This window comes from Indicator indicator, chromosome 5, assembly GCF_027791375.1.
Source record: "Indicator indicator isolate 239-I01 chromosome 5, UM_Iind_1.1, whole genome shotgun sequence".
NCBI lineage: Eukaryota > Metazoa > Chordata > Aves > Piciformes > Indicatoridae > Indicator > Indicator indicator.
In genome coordinates this window covers 1591205-1617717 of record NC_072014.1, presented here as the reverse complement: position 1 = coordinate 1617717, position 26513 = coordinate 1591205, and the positions used below count along the sequence as shown (strand labels likewise).

General features: G+C 48.8%; 1 protein-coding gene across 1 annotated transcript in view; it reads left to right on the top strand.

Annotated features, from left to right (window-relative positions):
• Positions 1-26513, top strand: part of ERBB4 (erb-b2 receptor tyrosine kinase 4) — a 538583-nt gene that overhangs the window by 383670 nt on the left and 128400 nt on the right. The gene's annotated exons all lie outside the window — the stretch shown is intronic.

Here is a 26513-nt window from a genome sequence, read left to right as displayed (position 1 = left end):
GGAACCATTTCGTCTGGTGCTGTCAGACTTCCCCGAGTGATAGCTGCAGTTCCTAGGGGAATTTAGCTTGTGTGCCAATTCCTGAGTGGTCAGTTGGGTGATCTGGAGTACAGGGTTGAAGGGTTGGTCCTTCTAACTCATGATATGGCTTAACTGTTCTTGCCAGTATCCACCATGGACCTGCAGAATCATAGAATCATAGAGGTGTCAGGGTTGGAAGGGACCTCAAGGCTCATCCAGTTCCAACGCCCCTGCCATGGCCAGGGACACCTCACACTACAGCAGATTGCTCACAGCCACATCCAGCCTGGCTGCAAAAACCTCCAGGCATGAGGCTTCCACCACCTCCCTGGGCGACCTCTTTGTACTGGTTTGAGGCCAGCCAGAACATCTCTTGCCCCGAAAGGGACAAAAGAATGACACACGCAAATGGATTGGAGAGTGATGGAAAAGTTTAAATGGAAAAGCAAATTGGTGAAGCTACAGAAAAACTACAAACTACAAAGCATAGTGGAAAAGAACATCCTAAGGCATACAGAACCCCCTCACAGAATTCCCAAAAAGCTTCCCAATCCTCCCTTCCTCCCACCTGAGGGTCTACCCAATCCCTCAGGGCTCTTCCTTCCCCCCCTCCCCCTCCCACTGCTAGGCAAGTCTCAGGCTGGCCAGGTCTGAGACTGCCCCCCCTCCATTCTCCTCCTGGCATTAGGCTTAGTCAGGCCTAAGAGGCCTGAGATACCCCCCCCCGGCATTACCCGATAAGAGAGGACATCTCCCATGGGAGCGGAGAGGGAAGAAAAAGAGGAAGAGGATGACTCTGCCGATGGCTTTATAGGGCGCAGGATTTATGGGTAGAAATATGCCGTTTCCTGTGTCCACCCCTATTGGGCGGGTACCTGGGACACCAGAGGTGTATCTCATGCAGCAGTGGCAGGGGGCACCCAGCCTAAACTGCCACATACCACCCCTTATTTCATACCCATAATTCCTGCACCCAAAACATATCATCAGATCAGAGACAGTTCTTAGATGACATGTCTGGCAAAGTCCAGGTCCTCATCTGGGCATCCTTCTGAAAGGTCTGTCCCTCGGGCTCAGGTCACAGTTCATTCCAGCTCTTCTCCCTCATCCTGTGGAACCTCCCAGTGACGCAGAGTTCATTCTTCTGCACGGTGAGCTCTTCATGGGTCCGATGGGCATCCTGGCCACCTGGAAACAACCTCACAACTTCTCAATCAAACATCAATCTCCATCCACTCAAGCGGCATGTCTCCACCCCTTGGGGCAATTGAGTCAGAACAATCAGGCTCCTCGACTCGACTGCTTCCACCCCTTGCAGGCAACAGCACGCTGAGATTTTTTTTTTTCAAAGCTGCACAGACCTTTCCCAAGCCCAGTGCTGACCGCTTCCAGCCGCGGCCCGAGGCTAATACGGATGCACACCGTGCACAGGCACACCGCTCCCCCTGAGCGTACGCATGCCGAGGCATGGAGGCATCCGGCTACACAGCCCTCCCCCGGAGAGGGCGTGGCTGCACTGCAGCCAGCCGAGAAGAGAGGCGGAGCCAGGTGCTTAGGCGCCGTTTTCGGAACGCGTCCGAAAGTCAAGGGAGAGATAACAGCGAGAGCCGCCGTCACCTCTGCAGCCACGGTACAGATCCAAACCGCCGCCACCCCTCGGGCCACACGAGCGGCTTTTCCAGCCAAAGCTACCGTCGCTCCCTGGGCCCTCGGAAGCAGCCTTTGAACTGGAGCCACTGCCCGCCTTCTTGATTACGGGAGCCATCGCTCACCTCCCGCTGCGGCCAGCCCCCACCGCCGCGGGACAAGCCGACCCTGGTCTGCTTCCGACTGTCCCTCCCCCTTCCTCGGCTCTGCGCCGCTCTGCTCGCTGCTGGCGCCGCGGGGAACAAAAGGGAAAGGGACAGGCACCGCATTCTTAAGCTTTTCCCCCGAAGCAAGTGGCTACAAAATCACTGCTGCCGCTTGGAAGGGCAGACGGGATTCTATGCCACCGCTATGCACCAGGGCATCCCCTCGGAACCCACAAAACGCCCACACGATTGCGCCAGCACAAAGCCTTGAGCCCAGCCACCAAAAACAACAACGCCCAGATACCATTTTAACTTTTCCACCCCTGCACCTCTCCAAACCAACCTGCAGAGCCCTGCAGTAACCATCCTCTGCTACCAAAAAATCTGTGCTGGTTTGAGGCCAGCCAGAACATCTCTTGCCCCGAAAGGGACGAAAGAATGACACACCCAAACAGATTGGAGAGTGATGGAAAAGTTTAAATGGAAAAGCAAATTGGTGAAGCTACAGAAAACTACAAACTACAAAGCATAGTGGAAAAGAACATCCTAAGGCATACAGAACCCCCTTACAGAATTCCCAAAAAGCTTCCCAATCCTCCCTTCCTCCCACCTGAGGGTCTACCCAATCCTTCCCCCCCCCCCCACTGCTAGGCAAGTCTCAGGCTGGCCAGGTCTGAGACTGCCCCCCCCTCCATTCTCCTCCTGGCATTAGGCTTAGTCAGGCCTAAGAGGCCTGAGATACCTCCCCCCGGCATTACCCGATAAGAGAGGACATCTCCCATGGGAGCGGAGAGGGAAGAAAAAGAGGAAGAGGATGACTCTGCCGATGGCTTTATAGGGCGCAGGATTTATGGGTAGAAATATGCCGTTTCCTGTGTCCACCCCTATTGGGCGGGTACCTGGGACACCAGAGGTGTATCTCATGCAGCAGTGGCAGGGGGCACCCATCCTAAACTGCCACACTCTTCCAGTCTCTCACCACCCTCATGGGGAACAACTTCTTCCTAACATCCAATCTGAATCTCCCCATTTCTAGTTTTGCTCCATCCCCCCAGCCCTATCACTCCCTGACACCCTGCTCAGGTTAATGTGAGTACATGCTAGTGTGCTGAGACACAGGATCAGTGCCTGCTGACTCTTTCCTTGACTGGTAGTTGCTATGGCTAGAAATAATTCTTCAACTAAAGAAGGGAATTGGATCCTATTAAAACACAATGGCACTGTTTGTGTGCTCTGTGTGATTCCATGTTGGGCACAGTATTCCATTTCACCTGCTCCTGCATGGTTGTGTACCTCTGTGTGGAGGTTTGTGTGTCATTAGTCACCAGGATTGATCTGAGTTAGTAACTTCTGCCAAACTCAGCTCTCCACAAAAGAAATTTCCTGTGAAAAGCATTGAAATTCAGGAGCACACAGGAAAAACTCAGCAACTTAAATGCTGAACAAGGTTGGTTTGTCTTTCCCTTTCCTTCATCTCAGGTTGTGCACACATCAAAATCTCCCTCCTTTCTTCTCTGTAGTTTTGCCCTTTGCTTTCTTTACCTCTCTCTTTTACAGTGTTTTGTGTCAGTCTGTTTTCTGTTGCTCTTTCTTCAGTGTCATTCTTCATTCTCATTCTCTGGCTGCTTGGCTCCCTCTAGCTGGTCCCTGTTCAGTGCTCTGAAAGAGTGTGGGAGCATCCTGCCTAGCACCTACTAAACCTTCTGTGTTGTAGCATCTCAGTGCAGGAGTTGCAGAGAGCCTCAGTTTCTTCATTTGTCTCATGATACATTTGGGGTTGAGGCTTTTAATACTGATGAGCCCCATGTCCAGTTCTGTGTCCAGTTCTGGAGCCTCTATTACAGGAAAGATCTGGAGGTGCTGGAAGGTGTCCAGAGAAGGGCCACAAGGATGAGCAGAGGGCTGGAGCTGCTCTGCTCTGGAGACAGCCTGAGAGAGTTGGGGTTGTTCAGTCTGGAGAGGAGAAGGCTCTGAGGTGACATTCTTGTGGCCTTCCAGGATCTGAAGGGAGGGACTTTTCCCAAAAAGGTCAGGTTGTGATAGGACTGGGGGGGATGGAGCAAAACAAGAAGTGGGGAGATTCAGATTGGATGTTAGGAAAAAGTCGTTCCCCCTGAGGGTGGTGAGACACTGGTAGAGGTTGCCCAGGGAGGTGGTGGAAGCCTCATGCCTGGAGGTTTTTGCAGCCAGGCTGGATGTGGCTGTGAGCAACCTGCTGTAGTGTGAGGTGTCCCTGCCCATGGCAGAGGGGTTGGAACTGGCTGAGCCTTGAGGTCCCTTACAGCCCTGATGATTCTGTGATTTTGTGGTTTTGTGCTGTTGTTACACTGTGAATGTATGTAAATCTTCTCTGGGATATATGTAAGTATTCTGGGGAAGGACTTTTTAAGTTCTCAGGTAGTGACAGGACTGGGGGGAATGGAATAAAGCTGGAAGTGGGGAGATTCAGGCTGGATGTGAGGAAGAAGTTCTTCCCCATGAGAGTGGTGAGAGCCTGGAATGGGTTGTCCAGGGAGGTGGTTGAGGCCCCATCCCTGGAGGTGTTTGCAGCCAGGCTGGATGAGGCTCTGGCAACCTGATCTAGTGTGAGGTGTCCCTGCCCATGGCAGGGGGGTTGAAATGGCTGATCTTTGAGATCCCTTCCAACCCTGACACTTCCATGATTCTATGTGCTATTCTGTGTGTGCTATTCTGCTTTGTAGGGGAGGGATATTTGAATCCAGAAGATATCCTCAGAACCACAGGAACAAAAATCTGAGACTGGGTCCATGTAAAAATGGCCTCTTCCAGCTTTGTGCCCTGACCTCTGATTCTCTGAGGTTCTTCTGGCAGATGTAATAACTCCACTGTGATAGCCTTTGAGTTGTTTATGGTCTGTAGTGTGTGTGTGTGTGTATGTATGTATTTGGTCATTAGCTCCAGAGCTGGGTGGGATGACTCAGTCTTTGAAGGTGACTCTCTCTCAACTGACTGTGCTGCCTAGAAGACAAGCGTGGGCTAACCTTGTAGCTCTCTGACAGCTTAATTTACAGAGGGATAAATGTGAAGGGTGCAGGTGGTGACAAAGACACAGAGGGAATCTGGGACAAAGCAGGTAAGGACTAAGATAAGGTTGGAATTGCTAATACAAATGTGGCTGGATTTCTTTTCTGCACGGGGTGGAGGGTCCTGTGAGCAAGGATGCTTGCAGCTTGGCAGTGACCTGGAGAGGTTTGTTGTGGGTAGTAATTATTCTTTCTCCAATTTTAATCTGACTCCTGGATTATCACAGAAGCACAGAATTAACCAGCTTGGAAAAGACCTTTGAGATCATCCAGTCCAACCTATCACCCAGCACCATCCAATCAACTCACCCTTGGCACTGAGTGCCTCTTCCAGGCTGCTTTGAAACACTTCCAGGGATGGTGACTCCACCACCTCCCTGGGCAGCGCATCCCAATGGCCAATCTCTCTCTCTGGGAAGAATTTCTTCCTCACATTCATCCCAAACCTCTCCTGGTGCAGCTGTCCTCTCCTTCTGTCACTGTTGCCTGGGAGGAGAGACCAACCCCCACCTGACTACAACCTCCCTTCAGGGAGTTGTAGACAGCAATGAGGTCTCTCCTGAGTCTCCTCTTCTCCAGGCTTATCTTGGCTTTCTTTTCCATTCCCCTTAAAAACTCCAGCACTCCTCAAAACAGTTTCATGATTCACAGTTGCTAGAAAAGAAGCAGAGGAAGATTTTTTTCAGATTTTTTGCAAAGGCACAGAAATGAACAGTTTATTGCACAGAGACAGACAATTTATTGTTTATTTAAATGAAAGGTGCACTTAGCACTGACATAGTGATAGGACTGGGGGAATGGAATAAAGCTGGAAGTGGGGAGATTCAGGCTGGATGTGAGGAAGAAGTTCTTCCCCATGAGAGTGGTGAGAGCCTGGAAAGGGTTGTCCAGGGAGGTGGTTGGAGCCCCATCCCTGGAGGTGTTTGCAGCCAGGCTGGATGAGGCTCTGGCCAGCCTTATCTAGTGTGAGGTATCCCACTCATGGCAGGGGGGTTGCAACTGGATCATCCTTGTGGTCCCCTCCAACCTTGACTGATTCTATTATTCTATGATTTGTGGGGTCTCTGATACTGGGAACCTGCCAGCTGCAGGCTACCAAAGCCCAGAGGCTGGCTTGTCCTGAGCATCTTCATCAAGTACCCTGAGCAGCACTGGCAGGGGGGTGGCAAACATTAGACTTTCCCTAGCAATCCCCAACATACAGGCTTGGGAAAGCATGATTGAAAACCACTCCTAAATCAAATTCAAGATATTATAGGAGCACCTAGTAGGGTCTGTCATGATTTCCATTATAAACCCATATTTTTCAGCTTTGTGACTCCACCATAAAATTTTTGCTTGGGATTGTGACTTGGCATAAAATGTCTCAGCCCAAAGCATTTTTTTGTTATTATTATTCTTCAAGAAATATGTGTATTTGGCTATTTTGAAGTTGCTGGAGTTCTGTCTATATATACCCATCAATGAAAATGCATTTTCCCTAGTGAGTGCCTTTCTTTCAGCTGGGTATTTTATAGCATAGCTTATCCTGCTTGGATAGCTACAAGAAATGGGTGGCCAAGGCATTGGTCTTTAAAGTTACAACTCCCCCACACTTTGGCAGAGTACCACAGGATGCATGTGCCCCACAAAACCCCGCCCCTAAACCCACCTGAGTGTCTTCAGGAGATGCTGCAAGGCTATTTGCAAAAGGTTCTGGGGGGGTAAAGGATGTGCCCCTAGCTGAGTGTTCTCAGCTAGATCTCAAAGCTCTCCTGTGCAATCCAGTGCTCAGCACAAATTCAGTAGCCTTTTGTACAAGGAAAAGAACTGGTCTGCTAGAGGGGAAGGTAGATGCTTGGCAGAAGCTGTTCCAGATGAAAGCTGTGGTCCTTAAGTATGAGATCAAACCTAGCAGATGTCTGTTAGCAGAAGAGCTACTGATCACGTCCCAGATCCAGATGTGTCCTAAAAACCCCAAACTATCCACTCCCACTGCTTTTCTGTCCAAGTGGGAGCCAGCAGCAGCAGCATGCTGAAGGCTGTTGTCTCCTTGTCCTGTCATCAATTACTGTATCAGGGGGCCCTGAAAAAAGTACCAAAGTGGCTGTTACTCCATATCCTTGTGTGAAGCCTCTCAGAGGTATAGCTCAAGCCATAAATGAAACCTGAAGATGGCACCTTACATCCTGGTACTTTGCTGGTACAATCCTTCCATCCCGAAGTAAAGTTCTAGAGAAACACAGAGATGGAATACATGACACAGAACATCTGCTGCAGCTGAGCTCCCCTGAAACCCAGCAATGAATGCAATGATGCACACCTGCAGCAGTGATCTACTGTCAGTTAAGCAGCCCCTTGGTAAACTGGGGATAGCTGCAAGAAGGCACTGCCTGGGGATAGCTGCAAGAATGCAGTGCCTGGGGACAGCTGCAAGAATGCAGTGCCTGGGGATGCTGCAAGAAGGCACTGCCTGGGGATAGCTGCAAGAATGCAGTGCCTGGGGACAGCTGCAAGAATGCAGTGCTTGGGGATGCTGTGAAATCTCCATGTGATGCAGAGACCCAAGGAGAGTCTGCTTAGTGCAATGTGAGAGGGGAGGGGGCAGCTCCAAGCAGCTGCTGGCACTGTTTCAGGTGCCATGGCAGCCCTCAGGCCTGCAGGGTCATTGGCCAGCCAGGAGACATTAGTCACTGCCATCCCCATTTCCTGGAGCCCATCTGTTTCTGTCCAGCCTGGTTGTGCAAATTAGCTCTCAGCACGCAGCAATTCTCACTGCAGTTTGGGTTTCTTCCTTTATCCTGTGGCCTTCCTGCTTCTGTACACTCTGCTCTTGTCTGTCGGCCGGAGTAAAATCTTCACTGTTTCTATTTTTGTTTCCTGCCTGCCCAGGTTAGCAAACAGAGGGGATCATGTTCCACATGGGGCATGACTGAAAACTGAAGTCCTGCCGCAGATTAATGTCTCCTATTAGAGGAGAAATAGGATTCGGTTATGGATCTCTGAAAAGTGTGGCCAGCAGGGCCAGGGAGGGGATTTGCCCCTTTGCTCCACTCTGCTGAGACCCCACCTGGAGCTCTGTGTCCAGTTCTGGAGCCTCTGTTCCAGGAAGGATCTGGAGGTGCTGGAAGGTGTCCAGAGAAGATCCATGAGGATGAACAGAGGGCTGGAGCTGCTCTGCTCTGGAGACAGACTGAGAGAGTTGGGGTTGTGCAGTCTGGAGAGGAGAAGGCTCCCAGGAGACCTTCTTGTGGCATTTCAGTACCTGAAGGGGGCTACAGGAAATCTGGGAAGGGACTTTTTAGGGTGTCAGGGAGTGATAGGATTGAGGGGGTGGAGCAAAACTAGAAGCGGGGAGATGGAGATTGGATGTTAGGAAGAAGTTGTTCCCCATGAGGGTGATAAGAGACTGGAAGAGGTTGCCCAGGGAGGTGGTGGAAGCCTCATGCCTGGAGGTTTTTGCAGCCAGGCTGGATGTGGCTGTGAGCAGCCTGCTGTAGTGTGAGGTGTCCCTGCTTATGGCAGGGGGGCTGGAACTGGCTGAGCCTTGAGGTCCCTTCCAACCCAGACTATCCTATGATTCTGTGAGGAGAAAGAATTAAATCATAAGAGACCAGAAAGGGACTTGAAACGTTAGAAAGTACATTAATTTCTATGGGCTTGGGAGTGAAGATGGTTTAAGAGGCAGGAGTCATTCGAGAAAGAGTTTGACTGTGAGTAGACTGCAACAACAGAGTGCAATTCTGTGAATGCCAGGTGGCAGTGATTTTCATAGAATAACAGAGAAACATTCAGTTTGGAAAAGTCCCTCAGGATCACCAAGTCCAACCCACAACCCTACTCTGCAAGGCTCACCCCTAAACCACAGCCCCAAGCACTGCAGCCAAACCACCTTCAAACACAGCCAGTCCTGGGGACTCTACCACCTCCCTGCCCAGCACATTCCAATCCCTGACCACTATTGATGGGAAAAAATTCTTCCTCCTGTCCAGTCTGAACCTGCCCTGCTTGAGGCTCTTCCCTCTTCTTCTGTGGCTAATGAGCTGTGAGAAGAGAGCAGCACCAACCTCTCCACAACCTCCTTTCAGGGAGCTGGAGAGAGCCAGGAGGTCTCCCCTCAGCCTCCTCTGCTTCACACTACCCATCCCCAGCTCCTTCACTTGCTCTTCATCACATTTCTTCTCCAGGCCCTTCCCAGCTTCCTTGCCCTCCTCTGCACTCCCTCCAGCACCTCCACATCTCTCTTGGACTGAGGTGCCCCAAACTGGACACAGCACTCCAGGTGTGTCCAGTTTGCATTCCGCAGAGCATTTTGTGTGTCTAAACTGGAAAGAGTCTTGGTGATTCTTTATGCCATTTTTTGGTGGTGTTTTTTAGTTTGTTTGTTTAGGGTTTTTTTTTTTGCACATTTTTAGATTTAAATAAACACTTGCAGTTAAGTTAGGCAGGAACTGTTGTTAGCACTGAACAGAGCTCTCACTTTATCTGCTCTGGCTAACAGTGAAAAACGTCCCCTGGTACCCAAAAGGTGAGATCAAATTGCAACAGGTGAAGTGGATTGGGGCATTGCAAAGCCAATCACAGGAGAAGAGATGAGATGTTTGGGTCTGTTTAGTTGAGCTAAAGGAAGGTTTGTATGCTGAGTGTTAGCTATAAAAACACCCAAGAGGAAAACAAGTGAGAGAGGTAAAGGACAACATTGGCATGAGAATGAATGAGTCTGAACTGGCCATGAATAAATTTTAGAGTGAAGATTAGAAGAAGTTTATTAGCCACTGTGAGTGGTAAGGTTGTCAAACCTTCTAATAGAAGGAATGGAATCAAACTAATGAATGACTTTTAAGATGGAGCTTGATAAGATTATGAAATGCACTTGGACTGAAGTCCAGGTAGACTACATCAACAGCCTTTCCTACGTCCACCAGGCTGCTTACCTGATCATAGAAGGAGATCAGGTTGGTGAGGCAGGACCTGCCCTTCCTAAATCCATGTTGGCTGGGCCTGATTCCTTGGCCATCCTTCAGGTGCGCAGTGATTGCCCCCCAAGACAATCTGCTCCATGATTTTCCCTGGCACTGAGGTCAGACTGACAGGCCTGTAGTTCCCAGGTTCTTCTGTTCAGCCCTTCTTGTGGATGGGTGTCACACAGGCCAGTTTCCAGTCTTCTGGGACCTCTCCAGTGAGCCAGGACTGGTGGAAAATGATGGAGAGAGGCTTGGCCAGCTCATCTGCCAGCTCTTTCAGCACCCTAGGATGAATCCCATCAGGTCCCATGGACTTGTGAATATCCAAGTGACTCAACATGTCTCGAACTAATTCCACATGGATTTCAGGAGTACAACACTGCTCCTTGACCCCAGCAACCAGCTCAGGAGGCCAGTTATCCTGAAGTCCTCCTGCCTTACTGTTGAAAATGGAGGCAAAGAAGGTATTTAGAATCTCAGCCTTCTCCTCATCCTTAGTTACAATGTTACCCTCCACGTCCAATAAAGAGTGGAGGCTCCTCTTGCCCCTCTTTTTAGCATTAATATATTTATAAAAATGCTTTTTGTTGTCCTTCACGGAAGCGGCCAGTTTAATTTCTAACTGTGCTTTTGCCTCTCTAATTTTTCTTCTACATGATCTAGCAACATCCTTAAACATATCACTAGTTGCCTCCCCCCCTTTCCAAAGGCGATAAACCCTCTTTTTTCCCTTAAATCCTTCAGGAGCTGCTTGCTCATCCAGGCCGGTCGTCTTCCCCGCCGGCTCGTCTTATGGCATGTGGGAACTGCCAGTTCCTGTGCGTTTAGGAGCTCCTGTTTGAAGTAGGTCCAACCATCCTGGACCCCTTTCTTCTTAAGGGATGTTACCCAGGGAACTTTCCGAATAAGTTGCCTGAACAACCTGAAGTTTGCCCTCCAAAAGTCCAAAGTGAGGGTTCTGTTACTGCTCCTCCCTATTTCCCTGCATATTGAAAACTCCACTATCTCATGGTCACTGCACCCTAGACAGCCTCCAACCATCACATCTCCCACCAGCCCTTCTCTATTTCAGAACAGCAGATCAAGCAGAGCCTTGTCCCTGGTAGGTTCACCTAAGAGCTGCATCAGGAAGTTGTCATCCATGCACTCTAGGAACCTTCTGGACTGTCTCCTCTCTGCTGAATTAAGTTCCCAGCAGATGTCTGGTAGGTTAAAGTTCCCCACAAGGACAAGGTCTGATGATCTTGAGACAGCTTCCAGCTGCTTATAGAATATCTCATCAGCCTCCTCGTCCTGGTTGGGTGGTCTATAACAGACTCCAACCAGGATGTCAGTTTTGTGTGGCCTCCCTCTGATTTTAACCCACAAGCATTCAACCCTTTCATCTGCAACATCAAGTTCTGAGGCATCAAGGGATTCCCTAATATGCAGGGCCACCCCTCCTCCTCTTCTCCCTTGCCTGTCTCTCCTAAAGAGCTTATAACCCCCCAGTGCGGTACTCCAATTGTGAGAATTGTCCCACCATGTTTCTGTGATGGCAACTACATCATAGTTCGCCTGGTGAACCAAGAGTTCCAGTTCATCTTGTTTGTTGCCCATACCGCATGCATTGGTGTACATGCACTTCAGCTGGGCTGCTGATTTCACCAGTTTATGTGGTCCTCCCTCCTCTCCAGGGAGACTGGTTTCCACACCCACCCCCTTCTGACCTAGTTTAAAGCCCTCCCAATGAGTCCTGCCAACCCCAGTGCCAGCACCCTCTTATCCTTTCTAGATAAATTCAACCCAACTTGGTCCAAGCAGGTCGGGTGCAGTAAGAGTTGCCCCGTGATCAAAGAAGCCAAAATTTCGCTGCTGGCACCACCTCCTAAGCCAACTGTTGATGGTGTGGGTTTTCCTGTTCCTCTCAGTGTACACCACTGCTGCTGAGGGAACTGAGCAGAACACCACTTGAGCTCCTGCCCCATCAATCAATTTCTCAAGGGCCTTAAATTCCTTTTTAATCTTCCTGGTGCTGCTCTTTTCAATTTCTTCACTTCCAGCCTGGATTACCAGCAATGGGTAATAATCAGAGGGCTGGATTAGTTTAGGTAACCTTTGGGTTATGTCCCTCACCTGGGCCCCAGGTAGGCAGCACACCTCCCTATGGGATGGGTCGGGACGACATATGGGTCCCTCTGTTCCCCTCAAGAGAGAGTCTCCAATAACTATAGCCTTTCTCTTTTTCTTTGGAGCACTGGTCCTTAAGGTTTGGGGGGGGCTGCTTCATCTTTGGCATCTCCTTGATTGGTTCCTCTACAATACTCTCATCCACATTGCCCTCAGCCTGCAGAGTCTCATACTTATTGCTCAAGGGCAGCGGGGGAGGGGAAGAGGGTCGGGGTGCATTCCCTTTGCTTCCCCTGACAGGGACCTGTATCCATCCTCCACTGCTCCCCTCAACTGGAGAGGGTTTCAAAGCCTGTTCCCACATATCCAACTCCCTTTCACATTCTCGTATGGTCCTGAGCCTTGCTACCTCTGCTTTCAGCTCAGCCACTTCATCCTTCAGCTCAGCTACCAAATTTAAGAGACAATTCACCTGGTCACACCTGACACAGGTGTCTCCTTCACCCTCCACACCAAGTGCCAGGCTCGAACACTCACTGCAGCTAGAAGCCTGAACACCAGCATGCTTGCAGAGAGACTCAGTCTGGGAACCTACTGCATGTTTAACACCCTTTGTCCGAGTTGTTACCATGGTAGGTACCTGCTGGCAAGAGATCTTGAGATCGGAGATTTTATTGAGAGTTTTGGTTTGGTTTGGTTTGGTTTGGTTTTGTGGTGGTTTTTCTTGGTTTTTTTTTTTTTTTTCCTGTATCCTGTCAGCTGACCTGGCATGTGCAAGCAGGCAAGAAGCCTATAGCTCACCAGCCAAAATGGAGTCGCGCGCTTAGCCTCGCCGGGTTTTAAAAATTCCCGCGGCTGACGTCACAATCCCGAGCAGGCACGCGAGAGGACGACCGCTGGTTGTCGCTCTCTGCCAGGGTCCTTCCGCCCCGCAAACCCCGAAAAGAAACGAAAAGAGAAAGAACCCAAAGCAGGCACAGCTGACCCGGTGTCGATCCCGATCAGCTCACCAGCCAAAATGGCTGAAGGGCATGGTTGCTTTTAAGGAGCAGAATCTGATGACAGTTGCCATTGGTTCCCTGTTTCAGAGCTGAGCAACAGGACAAGAGCAAACAATGAGACAGAGCATTCTCAGGCTTTTCTGGGAGACAGCCCAGCTCTGCAATCTGGAGCAGGCACAGATCAGGTTCTGCTTTGCACTTTGGGTTGCTCCTTGGGTTTTTTCCTGTTTCTTACTTTCTCTCCTTACTAATTCCCCATTCAAATTCAAGCAGGTTCTGATTCCATTAGCTGAACTGAATAATGAATGCATCATCCTGAGTTTTCACTGAAATCAGCAAGCCTATTCATGCAGTGATGATGCTGTCCATGTGAGTAAACAGATCAGAATCAATCTCCTGGGTTCAACCTGCTTCACCCTCAGGAAAAAAAAAAAAAAAAGATTTCACTTCAGATTTTTTTTCCCTTTTGCCTTTGCCTAGAGCTTGCTGTTAGTAATTCCTGGTAAGTGTACAGTAGGTGGAATACAAGCACGATGGAATTGTGTAATGAAGACTTTATTGCATGTAAATACAGAGTGTTCTGTCTCATGTTGGGGACTAATGACCTGCAGCCTTTCTTTTGCACAGCTGGCAGTCTGGGGAACAGCTGGGACAGCCCAGTCTTTCATTTTAGCTCTCCTTAAAACTCTTCAGAGCTCACCCACCTGGACAATGTTTTATTGAAGGGAGAATACATCCCACATTCTCTGACTCTTTTCCTATCTATCTTGCCTTCTTACTCTCTTTGATATTCAGACCTGTGTGTCTACCGATATTTACAGAATAATGGCTTGTGTTTTAGCTGCCACAGTTCTTGCCTCCCATTCATTAGTTATGAGTTCCCTGCCTCTTTACAAGTGCTACTAGTTGCCTTCTCCTCTGTAGTCTTTCCTCTCTTCACTCTTACTTGACTTTCTTGCCCATGTGCTGTTCTGTCTGGAGGGACTGGAGGGAAAAGCTGATGTGGAGAAGCTGAAGGAGCTGGGGGTGTTCAGCCTGGAGAAGAGGAGACTCAAGGGGGACCTTATCACTCTCTACAACCACCTGAAGGGAAGCTGTAGGCAAGTGGGGGTCAGGCTCTGCTCCCAGGCAACTTGTGACAAGAGGAGAGGGCATGGCCTGAAGCTGTGCCAGGGGAGGGTTAGGTTGGATATTAGGAAGCACTTCCTGATGGAAAGGGCAATCAGACCCTGGGATGGACTGCCCAGGGAAGTGGTGGAGTCACCATCCCTGGAGGTGTTTAAGGCAAGGTTGGATGTGGCACTCAGTGCCATGGTCTGGTCGGTGTGGTGTGGTTGGGTCCTAGGCTGGGCTGGATGAGCTCAGAGCTCTAGTCCAGCCTCAATCATTCTGTGTGATTCTGTGATTCTATGTCTAAGACTAAAATCTTAGTAATGGTGTTATGCTCTGCACAGCATCTTCTGTCTTGAATTGTAATACTAATAATAATTCCTTTTACATCTCATTTTATAACCATGGATGTCAGAAAGAAAGAAAATTTAATTACAGAAACGGTCAAAAAAACCTTTGTTTTGACAGCTCAGTATTGGGGCTGTGTTGTGGGTCTTTGTTTTGCTTTGCCTCCCAAGCTGTGGTGAGCACAGGTTGAATTTGTGGCAGGTTTTTAACTCAGAAAATTGCAAAGGCATTTGTCATTAGCACTGTGATAATGCAAAGCAGCCCACTTTGAATCGAGCTCTATGCTTCTGAAGCACATCTTAACAGCTGAGAAGATACTTCAGAGCCTTTAGTACCTTACACTGGCTGGGTTTGGTTCCTTGCTGTTGCTACTGACGGGCTAGAATCAGACATGTGTGTGGATCATATCTGGGCCACTGGCATGCAGTGTAGTTAGTAGTGTCCCAGACAGCTGAGCACCCCACAAGCTGTAACTGCTCTCCAAGGATAGAATCATAGAACTGTTCAGCTGGAGAGGAGAGGGCTCCCAGGAGACCTTCTTTTGGCCTTCCAGTATCTGAAGGGGGCTACAGGAAAGCTGGGAAGGGACTTTTGAGGGTGTCAGGGAGTGATAGGACTGGGGGGAATGGAGCAAAACTAGAAGTGGGGATATTCAGATTGGATGTTAGGAAGAAGTTATTCCCCATGAGGGTGATGAGAGAGTGGCAGAGGTTGCCCAGGGAGGTGGTGGAAGCTTCATCCCTGGACGTTTTTGCAGCCAGGCTGAATGTGGCTGTGGGCAACCTGCTGTAGTGTGAGGTGTCCCTGCTTATGGCAGGGGGGTTGGAACTGGATGATCCTTGAGGTCCCTTCCAAACCAGACAATTCCATGATTCTATAAGTTATATTAAACTTTTACCTCTTTATCTCACCCCTGAATTTGGTGTGTTACTTCTCCCCCCAGTTTTGTGTTGGGGAACAGGCAGCTTATCCCTTGCACTGAACCATCATACTCAGCTTCCTCCTTCCTGCTCCCCATCAGTGTTCCCAGAGGTGATGCTGTTGCTCCCAGCCCTGTGCTGTCTAACACACAGAGGTTTCAGTTCCTGGCAGCTCTTGCAGAGGATTCTATTGTGTGCAAGGTGGAAGCTATGAAATTGGCTTCCTGAAGCTGAGGGATTTTTGGGTTGGGTTGCAGTGCTCACTGCTTCTTTATTGCATTCAGCTCCCATCCTTTTCTGAGCAGGCTCCTAGCCAGGGCAAATTGGCTTTGAAGTCAGTGGAGCTTCAGGGAGTGGTTCTGTCTGAAGGGCTGGGCTGCAGGGATTTGCCATGGTAGTTGACTGGGCTACTTTTTCTTTACATCTGTTTCCTGTAAGCATAAAGAGAAAAATAAGAAAAAGAAAAAGAAATTAAAAGAAAAATAAAAAGAAGAAAAAGAAGAAAAAGAAAACATATATAGAAGCGGAAAAAGAAAAACTAAAGAAAAAATATATAGAAATGGAAAAAAAGAAAACGAGAAAGAAAAATAAAAAGAAAAAAAGAAAAAAAGGAAAAGAAAAAATAGGAAAAAAAAAAAAGGAAAAGGAAAAGAAAAAGTAAAAAAAGGAAAAAGGCACAAGGATGACCAGGAAGGAAGGAATATTTGGCACTTGTACCTTAAGCAAAGCCTTAACTGGAACCACATACCAATAATGTAGGCAGGTTTTACTCATCAAGGCCTGCTCTGCTCTAAACCAGACATTATGAAATCTTCAGCCTTCTTCAAGTTCTTCCACACTTTACCAAGTTCATTGTTAAAGGGCAGCAGTGCTTTTATTTTGAAAGTACCAATCTTTGTATTTTGAGTCACTCACCAGAGCTTCCTTTCATTATTTGTGATCTGACACACAGCCTTCATTTCACTGTTAGTTAAATCATCTTCATTTCTTCTAGTCTTTGCTTAACTTCATATTTCTTTTACTGTAGTCTATCTTTAACTAATTTTGAGGTGACAGTTTTTAGGAATTTTTTGCTTTGCCATCATGGAAAGCTGTTGTAATAGAGCACTTCAGAAGCAAACTGAATCAGCCCTTAACAGCCTGGGTCTGCATCACCAGACTCCTCTTCTTATGCTAAAGAAGCATCTCTGCTAAATCCCAGCCTCACTACCACTCACAGCTCCTTGTTGCAGGATTTTACCTGAGAATGGTTATCTTGCACAAAATCACAGCAAACATCTGGTTGGAAGAGCCCTCCAAGCTCATCCAGTCCAACCTTCCACCCAGCACTGCAGGGGCAACACCAAACTATGTCCCTAAGCACAGCTCCAAGGCTGCTTGAACACCTCCAGGGATGGGGACTCTAGCACTGCCCTGGGCAGACCATTCCAATGGCTGAGAGCCCTCTCTGCCAAGAAATATTTCCTAGCATCCAGCCTGAGCCTGCCCTGCTGCAGCTTGGAACCATTTCTTCTGCTCCTGTCCCTTGCCACCAAGGAGCAGAGGCTGTCCCCTCCTGGCTCCAACCTCCCTTCAGGGAGCTGCAGAGAGCAAGGAGGTCTCCCTCAGCCTCCTCTTCTGCAGCCTGAACACCCCCAGCTCCCTCAGCCCCTCCTCTAGCCCAGGGGCTCCAGGCCCTTCTCCAGCCTCCTTGCCCTTCTCTGGACAGGCTCCAGCCCCTCAATGTCCTTCCTGCAGTGAGGGCCCAGAGCTGAGCACAGCACTGGAGGTGTGGCCTCAGCAATGCTGAGCACAGGGGGATGGGCACCTCCTGGCCCTGCTGCCCACCCTGCTTCTGATCCCAGCCAGGTTGCCTTTGGCTTTCTTGGCCCCCTGGGCACTGCTTGCTCATATTTAATCAACTTATTCTCATCTCTGATTCCTTTCCCATATCACAACTGTTTGGTTTCCTCCTCTGTGTCAGAATTTCAGGGTAAAATCCATCTCTGACACAGTCACAGTCTTTTGCAGTGTGCTGCAGGGCCTTTGCCCACAGCTGTCATGCTTATTGGGTGGGGATCCCGGACTCGTTGGGATAAAACTTGAAACTGTGATTGAGAAGGCTGACTTTGGTTTAGAATAGTTCTTCCTGGGGGCTTCAAACTAGAGCAGAGCAGACTGGGATTGGATGTTAAGAAAAAATTCTTTGCCATGGAGGTGATGGAGCACTGGTTGCCCAGGGCGCACTGGTGCCCAGGTTGAGGCCCCATCCCTGGAGATATTGAAGGTGAGGCTGGACAGGTCTGTGGGCAACCTGATCTAGTTGGGGATGTCCCTGCTGACTGTAGAGGGACCTGGAGAGCTTTGGAGGTCCCTTCCAACCCAGAGCATTCTGTGATTCTGTGAGCATCACAAAGTTAAGTGGTGGTCAGCGAGGGATTTGATGAACCAGGCTGAGTTTGGAGGTAAATTGCAGGAAATGCTAAATAAATAAGCAATCTGTGAGGCAAGCAGGCTTTTGACCCTTTGGCTAATGCAGTCCTAAATGAGAGCCATTTTCTGTTATCTGTCTCTTACAAGTGAGTTCCAAGGGCTGGCTCTGTGAAACAGAATTATGTCTCAGATGTGGGGTGTTTGTCAATGGCTTGTGGTCCTGTCCAGCCCAGCTGCTGATTTGTGTTTCTGTAGAGATCTCAAGGGTAGCTTGCATATGGTTCCCCCCTCGTTGGAGCTGGTCTCTCTTTGACTTCCAGTCTTTACCTTGGCTGCTACACGAATGGCTTTAAAGAAGTGATGAAAAACAGATGGTGAAGATCCTTTTGCCTGTCAGAGCTGGCCAGTGACCAGGATTTTAACATCTGCAGGGGGAAAAAGTTTATGCTTTTAAAGAAAACCTGCAAAAATGCACCATGAGGGAAACTCCAGCAAGTCCATTTAAAATCCATTCCCCCCATGGTTTTGCTTTCTTTCCTGGAACGTAGGTTGTGGTGTGCCAAGTGTAGCATATCAGACCATACCTGATTCTGACATAGACACATATTTCAATAATAACAATAAAATGTAATTAGAAAAGAATAACTAATTGGAGGTGCTTTCTGTTAGCATGGGGGTTGGAACTGGATGGTCCTTGAGGTCCCTTCCGACCCTGCCAGCTCTGTGATTCTGTGATTTGCTTGACTGCAACACGAGCAAGGAGGTGCTTTTAACACAGAAAACAGCTGTTATAGCTTTCTGTAAGTAGCAGCAGCCTTTAATGCTAGTTAATAGTGCACCATCTGATAAGAAACTGATAGTTCCACTCTGTGTTTTCCCATGACAAGGTGTCACGTTATGATTACAGGGAGAGCTGTGTCTGAACACTACAGCATCCCATACCATTATTTGAGGGAAGGGAGAGAAGTAAAGAACTGTTGCAAGCTGTTAACCACCTATAAAAGATCACTATCAGGATTTTACCACTGATGTGTGCCAGAAGAGTGGTTGTGTTTGCAGCAAAATCAGCTTGGGAAAACAAAAGGACTTGCCTTTGTGGTCTGGGGAGGCTGAAGCCCACAGCTGCTGTGCAGACTGATGCTGTGCAGGGCTACCTCATTCTAGAAGGGATTTACCACCTATGTGCCCCAGAGCACACTTGCCCCTGTTTTTTGTCACAGAATCACACAATTAACCAGGTTGGAAAAGACCTTCAAGATCATCCAGCACCATCCAATCAACTCACCCATGGCACTGAGTGCCTCATCCAGGCTGCTTTTAAACACTTCCAGGGATGGTGACTCCATCACCTCCCCAGGCAGCACATCGCAATGGCCAATCTCTCTTTCTGGGAAGAATTTCTTCCTCACCTCCAGCCCAAACCTCCCCTGGTGCAGCTTGAGACTGTGTCCTCTTGAGAAGAGACCAACCCCCACCTGGCTACAACCTCCCTTCAGGGAGTTGTAGAGAGCAAGAAGGTCTCCCCTGAGCCTCCTCTTCTCCAGGCTAAACACCCCCAGCTTCCTCAGCCTCTCCTCACACGGCTGTGCTCCAGACCCCTCCCCAGCCTTGTTGCCCTTCTCTGGACACCTACCAGCACCTCAACATCTTTCTTAAACTGAGGAGCCCAGAACTGGACACAGCACTCAAGGCGTGACCTAACCAATGCTGAGCACAGGGCAGGATGACTTCCCTTCTCCTCCTGGCCACACTATTGCTGATGCAGGCCAGGATGCCATTGGCCTTCTTGGCCACCTGGGCACACTGCTGGGTCCTCTTCAGCAGCTCTCCACCAGCCCCCCCAGGTCCCTCCTTGCCTGGCTGCTCTCCAGCCACTCTGTCCCCAGCCTGTAACACTGCCTGGGGTTGTTGTGGCCAAAGGGTAGAACCCAGCACTCAGCCTTGTTAAACCTCATGCCCTTGGACTCTGCCTATCTGTCCAGCCTGGCAAGGTCCCTCTGCAGAGCCCTCCTGCCCTCTAGCCCTTGAAGTCCTGATGGGCACATGGGGGTCCAAGTGCATTAGAATGCTTGCAGTAGATTGCAGGAGTTGTTTTGCTGTAGCTCATCTTCCTGTGGTCTTACAACTTTCTACCCCGTGGGTTGTTTATTCTGGTGCATCCATTGACCTTTGCCTTTCCTTTTTTAAGTGTACATTTCTGTACTGGCAGCAAGGTATTAGGCCTCTTGGTATTTTCCCCAGCAATTTTAGATGACATTCTTGAATATGTTTTCCTGTTGCTGGATGTGCTCTTTTGCTTGATATGATGAATCTACCTGAACTGGAAATCTGCAAAATCAGAAGCAGAAAGACAGTTGCATTGCAGAGGCTTTTCCCTAAGTGCCAACTGTGTGCCTCCTGCTTATGCAGTGTAGGAATTGTGCTGCAGAAGGATGGATAGTGAGTAGCATTCAACTGATTCCAATCACATGAAGTCATCTGGCACTTCCAAGAAAGGTAATCTCAAGACCAGTTTTTGTTTCACAGTTACTTTGTGTGCAGAACTTGTGAGGATCTGCTCTCTAGTTTCAAATTCTCCAGGCTGAACACCCCCAGCTCCCTCAGCCTGGCCTCATAGCATAGCTGCTCCAACCCCCTGAGCATTTTTGTGTTCCTCCTGTGGACCTGCTCCATGAGGTCCATGTCCTTCCTGTGTTGAGGGCTCCAGACCTGTACTCAGCACTGCAGGTGAGGTCTCCCCAGAGCAGAGGGGCAGGATCCCCTCTCCCCATCTCTGGCCATGTTGCTTTGGATGCAGCCCAGGATGCCCTTGACCTTCTGTGCTGCAGTCACTCACTGTTTGTTTTCATTAAGCTGAAGGTTAGAGCAGTGGTTAGATTTCACACAAAGCGTTCACCTTTGTGGCTATCTGAAAGTGTGATAATTGCCATATCTTCCTAAATTGCCACCTGCCAGCTGACATACAGTAACCAACTCTATGCTTGCTTTATTTACACAGCAATGTGGTTAGGGGAGGTACCTTGGGGGTAAACTCTTTAGATAAAGGTGGTTCATGCTGACCAGTTTTGCTCTGTGATTTTGGGCTGTAGCACATTCAGACAATGCTTTATCAAGCCTGAGAAGTGATAATATCAGTCTAAATAAATGTGGAATATAGAATCATAGAATTGTTGGGGTTGGAAAGGGACCTCATGGATCATCTAGCTCCAACCCCCCTGCCATGGCCAGGGACACCTCACACTACAGCAGGTTGCTCACAGCCACATCCAGCCTGGCTGCAAAAACCTCCAGGCATGAAGCTTCCACCACCTCCCTGGGCAACCTGTGCCAGTGTCTCACCACCCTCATGGGGAACAACTTCTTCCTAACATCCAATCTGAATCTACCCTCTTCTAGTTTTGCTCCATCCCCCCAGTCCTTCCACTCCCTGACACCCTAAAAGTCCCTCCCCAGCTTTCCTGTAGCCCCCTTCAGATACTGGAAGGCCACAAAAAGGTCTCCTGGGAGTCTTCTCTTCTCCAGACTGAACAACCCCAACTCTCAGTCTGTCTCATAGCAGAGCAGCTCCAGCCCTCTGCTCATCCTCATGGCCCTTCTCTGGACACCTTCCAGCACCTCCAGATCCTTCCTGGAACAGAGGCTCCAGAACTGGACACAGAACTCCAGGTGTGGTCTGAGCAGAGTGGAGCAGAGGGGGAGAATCCCCTCCCTGGCCCTGCTGGCATGAAGCTGTGATGCAGTGCTTGTGTTAACTATGCCTCATGGCCAGAATTCTCAAGTTGCATGGACATACTTCTGTTTCCATCTCAACCATTTATTAAAATCTCATTATCTCTCAGTTCCCAACAGGAAAAGTGCTTGGCATAGTCAAAAGTGCCTGAGCCAGCTGCAGCACTCACAAATGCTGTGAGTAGGAATGATTAGAGACACAGATATGCATTAGATAGTTGCAGCAGCCTTGGCTTTGCAGCTGACTCAGACTAGACATCATTTCTGGCTGATTGTTGGTTAATGAAGCCACAGAAACACACCAGAAACAGATAGCAGAGACTCTAAGTAGTCTGCTTTATAATTGATAATCTAATCTTTCCCTGCCCTGAAGAGAGACAGCTAATGAGTTGTTTTGAGCCCAACAGCAAGCTGAAGGTTGTTAGGAGCAGCAGGTATTTTGTGTTTCAGCTTTAGCAGATCTGTAACTCATTGCTTTGTCTGAAGTTTCTAATAGTAGGTACAGGCTCAGTAGCAGAACACACATCTCAGTGTAGGGTTCTTTGCACAGTTTCTAAATCAGAATCCCTGGCTGATTGTGAAGGACTTCTTGTTGAGAAGAAAAAAACAGGTCAAAGCCCCCAAGCCCTTCAGCAGTCTCTAGAACAAGTCTCCTAATTCTCCTTCAGGCCTGCTGCTGTACCTGGGAGCCATATTGTTAGGGGTTGAATCAGATCCCCCCAGTCACTTATTTCCTTCAGAATTCTGCCCCAGAGAGCGAATCTCACCACACTCAGAACTTGGAAGTGACAATGGAATTGCATTTACAACCCCCCCTAAATCTAACAGTCCAAAAGGCACTAAATCTGTCCAGAATGTATTTACATTTATATACACAGCATAACGACAGCACAGGACACCCCTGTGCCTTTGGTTCAGCTCTTTGCCCCCTCGTGGGGACAGAAGGCCCCAAGACAGCTATGCTGACCACAGGCTCCCTCTTGGCATTCCCCCTGCACCTTTAGAGACATGAAATAGGGAAGCCCAAGGTCAGAGGGAGGATAGCACAGCCTGAAACCTGAAGTGGAGCAGCCCAGAGCGAGCAGGCAAACAGCACAGACAAAACTCTGCTGCAAGATAGAAGGTTTTCACTACTCCAATGGAATGATATTAACCTATCTATTGTTATCCTTTTGTATCCAATCCCTATGGTATGTATCTTATACTCCAAGGTCTCTATAACTCCTCTAGTCACAATCAATATCTAAGCTAAGGGACTTTAGGGAGTAGCTCAAACCACTGCACACATGGAGCTGGCAGGCATCTCTCTCCCTCTCTTCATTGCAGTTAGCAGTCAGTGGAGAACTTCACCTGAAGAGTTACGTATTCAAAGGTTTTCCCCATTCCAGCATGGAAGTTTTCCTGGCCAACCACAATCTCTTCAAGTTGTCTGTGCTTAAGTGTGGTGATGCAAGAGCAGAACTAGAGTATAAAAGATCAGGTAGATGTTATTTAATCTAATCTGTGTCTATATGCTGATGTCTCTGTAGAGAGCACATCCCTCTTTTCATCTGTCACCCTGCTGATGCTCATTTACCTTGGCATTTGGAAAGGCTTCTTCTCATCCCAATTAAAGAATGAGTTCTGAAATGGAGGCAGCCTTAGTGGGAGCTGGGGGAGGGCATGTAAAACCATTCCATTGATTAGCAGAGCATGCTGTTTCAAGGGGAAGTCAGAGATAGCTTTCTGCAGCTTGCCATTTCTCATTAGGTTCAGCGTGCTCCAGGCTTCAGACTCTTGGCTTGAGTTGTCCTGGGAGCTTGAACTGAAATTACAGCCCAGGATTAGCCCCACAAGGACTCATTTGTCTTTTCTGCAGTTCCTGCCTGTTGTCCAAGTGTATCATTGTTGGCCACTGGCACATGTGGCTGGTACTGGTGAGTGAGTGGCACAAGTGTTGGGATTTCAATGATTTCAGTTGTGTTCTCTAGCTCAATTGTTGGAATTTCAACAAAATTCTAGTTCCTTGGTTTAGTTCCTTCCTAGATTAGAGGGGGAGAGATTGCTCTACTGCTGCAAAAGGGGCTCACACAAACGGATTGGATAGGGGTGGGAAGGTTAAATGGAAAAGCAGTTAACATACTACAAAAACTACAAAACATTAATGGCGAGCACAGCAAAGGAAACTTAACATACAAGTTCCTTTCACCAGACCAAAAGCCCAACACTTCCCTTTTCCCCACCTGGGGTTCACCCAAAATCCTCCCCCAGTGCTGAGCTAGTTTCAGGCTGGCCAGGCCTGAACTGGTCCCCACCCCACCCCCCATCATTTTTACCTTGGCATTAGGCCTAAACAGGCCAAGATTGTGCAGGAAAAAAGTTACCCAGGCCAAAGAGGCCTCTGATACTCCCCCATTATTACCAGGTAAGAGAGAGTCTCTGTCCCACGGGGGCAGAGAGGGAAGAAAGAGAAGACAAGAACTTTGCAGCCAGGTTGATAAGGGTGCAGGAGTGATGGCTAGAAATAGATTATTCTCCACCCACTGGGCTGAGCACTCTGGACACTGGAAGTTTTGACTCTGTGTCTGCTTTTTTGGAAGCACCCAGCCTAAAGTGGCGCATTCCTAGCTGGCACAGACTTCAGTGTGAACCTCAGCCTGGAGCTCTGTGGTGTTTGGAACCTGTGTGTTGCTCAATCCTTGTGGTGCCATCCAGTCCCCAGTTTTGTTTTGCACAGGCTGAGGCAGAAGTGGCCTGGCTGCAAGTGGGAGTCTTTTCTTCTTAGAAGTAATTTAATGTATGTTCTCAGGAACAGCCCACAGTGTGCTCAGCCACCTCCTGGGGATCTGCTTGCAGGCAAGGACACAGAAAATCCTCAGTGGTGTAGCCTTGTCCTGCTTCATGGGGACATGCAGGGCTGTCTTCATCTGCAGGCAGTTGTGCCCTGTGACCTGCTTTCCCTGGGATTAAGGAAGGCCAGGCAGAGGCTGCTGTGTGGTTTGAACTCAATGTAGGTTGAAGTCCCCCTGCACTCTGCACTGGTGAGACTGCACCTTGAATACTGTATTCAGTTTTGGGGCCACCACAACAGGAAAAACACTGAGGTGCTGGAATGGACCCAGAGAAAGGCAACAAAGGTGGTAAAGGGTCTAGAGAACAAGTCCTGTGAGGAGCAGCTGAGGGAACTGAGGATGCTGAGGTGACATTTTCTCATGCTCTGCAGCTACCTGAAGGGAGGTTGCAGCTAGCTGGAGGTAGCTCTGTTCTCCCAAGCAGCAAGTGACAGGATGGGAGGAAGTGGCTTCAAGTCATGCCAGGGAAGGTTTTGGTTGGACATTAGAAAAAAGTATTCACCAAAAGGATTGTGAAGCCCTAAAACAGGCAGCCCAGGGAAGTGGTTGAGTCACCACCCCTGCAGGTGTTTAAAACACAGGTAGACATGGTCCTTAGGGCATAGTTTGGCAGCAGACTTGGTAGTGTTAGGTTAATGACTGGACCCAATGATCTTAAAGGTCTTTCCCAGCCTAACTGATTCCCTGATCCAACAGAAGTAATGGTAACAGTTGGTCAGCTCACAGATCTTGTGAGCAGCCTTCTAGTGGCTAGGCAGAGCTGTGAGATGTGTGACATCTTGCACCTTCAGGGAGGATTTATTTATAGACCCTTTTCTCATTGCACATCAATAGATTAATTGTTTAGGAAGCACAACATATGCAAGTTACCACTTTGCTTTAAATGATCTTGGAGAAGTCACATCAGCATTGAAAGTCTTGCTTTGAAAGGAGATTGGGCTAGGTGAGTTCCAGATCAGCCTTCTAACTAACATTTCTATGTCTGTGCAGAGCTCTGAAGAGAACAGAGGACTTGGATGTGCTAGGGCAGGAGAAGCTCAACAGGAGCCAGCAGTGAGCACTTGCAGCCCAGAGAGCCAAGCAGAGCCTGGGCTGCAGCAAGAGAAGTGTGGCCAGCAGGGCTAGGGAGGGGATTCTCCCCCTCTGCTCCACTCTGCTCAGACCCCACCTGGAGCTCTGTGTCCAGTTCTGGAGCCTCTGTTCCAGGAAGGATCTGGAGGTGCTGGAAGGTGTCCAGAGAAGGGCCATGAGGATGAGCAGAGGGCTGGAGCTGCTCTGCTCTGGAGACAGACTGAGAGAGTTGGGGTTGTTCAGTTTGGAGAGGAGAAGGCTCTGAGGAGACCTTTTTGTGGCCTTCCAGGATCTGAAGGGGGCTACAGGAAATCAGGGGAGGGACTTTTGAGGGTGTCAGGGAGTGATAGGACTGGGGAGAATGGAGCAAAACTAGAAATGGGGAGACTGAGATTGGATGTTAGGAAGAAGTTGTTCCCCATGAGGGCGGTGAGACACTGGCACAGGTTTCTCAGGGAGGTGGTGGAAGCCTCATGCCTGGAGGTTTTTGCAGCCAGGCTGGATGTGGCTGTGAGCAACCTGCTGTAGTGTGAGGTATCCCTGCCCATGGCAGGGGGGTTGGAATGGATGATCCTTGAGGTCCCTTCCAATCCTGACAGTTCTATGATTCTATACCACATGGGCAAGTGTAAGTTTCTCAGTTGTGTAATTGCCTTGTTCTAAACCCTAATCCTTTCCAGTCATAAAGGAATTAAGATTCTGTACAATTTTTTTTCTAAGTGTTAGGTCCTTGCAGATAGTGACTTGTGACAGGTATTACCCCTGACTTCCCTTAGAAACAGTCTTCTAATCAGTCATTTCAGGTGAGAAAGTGCAGTTCCAGACTGTGTAATTCTGCCTGCTTGGTAAAGGGCAAACAAATGCTTCTGTGGGGAGCACCTTTAGAAATACTACAAAACAAAGTTTTGTAAAAGCTATAAAGCTATTTCTGTGCTTCCATGCCTTCCATTGGCAACTGCAGATTGAACTACTAAACTTTCATCTCTGTCTGTGTGCAGAGCACAAGTCCCAAGGAGAAAATTAGGAAAAGAGCAAGTGAGGAGCAGTGAGACAGTTATAGGGATGAATATGCAGATTTTTTTTTTCGGGGATGTGATTTTCTTGGTAGGAGTTTTAATTTCAAGGACAAAGCTCAGAAGGCCTCTACCCATGCAGGTGGAGCAAAGTGCTGCCTGTCACAG